Source organism: Formica exsecta, unplaced genomic scaffold, assembly GCF_003651465.1.
Source record: "Formica exsecta isolate Colony F162 unplaced genomic scaffold, ASM365146v1 scaffold146, whole genome shotgun sequence".
Classification (NCBI taxonomy): domain Eukaryota; kingdom Metazoa; phylum Arthropoda; class Insecta; order Hymenoptera; family Formicidae; genus Formica; species Formica exsecta.
Window position 1 is genome coordinate 40,441 of NW_021848789.1, and position 698 is coordinate 41,138.

Sequence of the window (698 nt, forward strand, 5' to 3'; positions counted from 1 at the left end):
TTAGATTGGAAATAATCCGCGAAAGCGATATTAAAACCGATTATAGTTCGTTCGGAATTAAAATCGATTACTTTTTAATCCGGGTGCGGATTGAACCGATTAAAACCGATTAAAACCGATTAAAACCGATTAAAACCGATTAAAACCGATTAAAACCGATTAAAACCGATTAAAACCGATTAAAACCGATTAAAACCGATTAAAACCGATTAAAACCGATTAAAACCGATTAAAACCGATTAAAACCGATTAAAACCGATTAAAACCGATTAAAACCGATTAAAACCGATTAAAACCGATTAAAACCGATTATGTTTTAATCGGTTTTAATCGACCATTTTCGACAGGGTAGGGACGCCATAAGCGCCGAGCCTCGAAAAGCGCGCGGTGGATCGGCTCGCTAGGCTGTTAGTAACGATATCGTTACAAATCTAGAAATCTTAAATATTATAATAAGTATTAATGTTCTATAAATGTCCACTGGATAACCCCTGGATGTCTGTAGGATATCTGACCTGTCTATTATATTGGATGTCCTTTGGATTTCCAGAGGACATATACATGTAGTTAATAACAGAGATAAGATCGCTATGTACGCAAGTTTCCTTCGTTCGGAACGACTTAGTTACGTTCCTGTATGTGAGATTTGCCGAAACTTTTCATAACACATCAAGGAAATTGAGGAACAACGCTTCTCG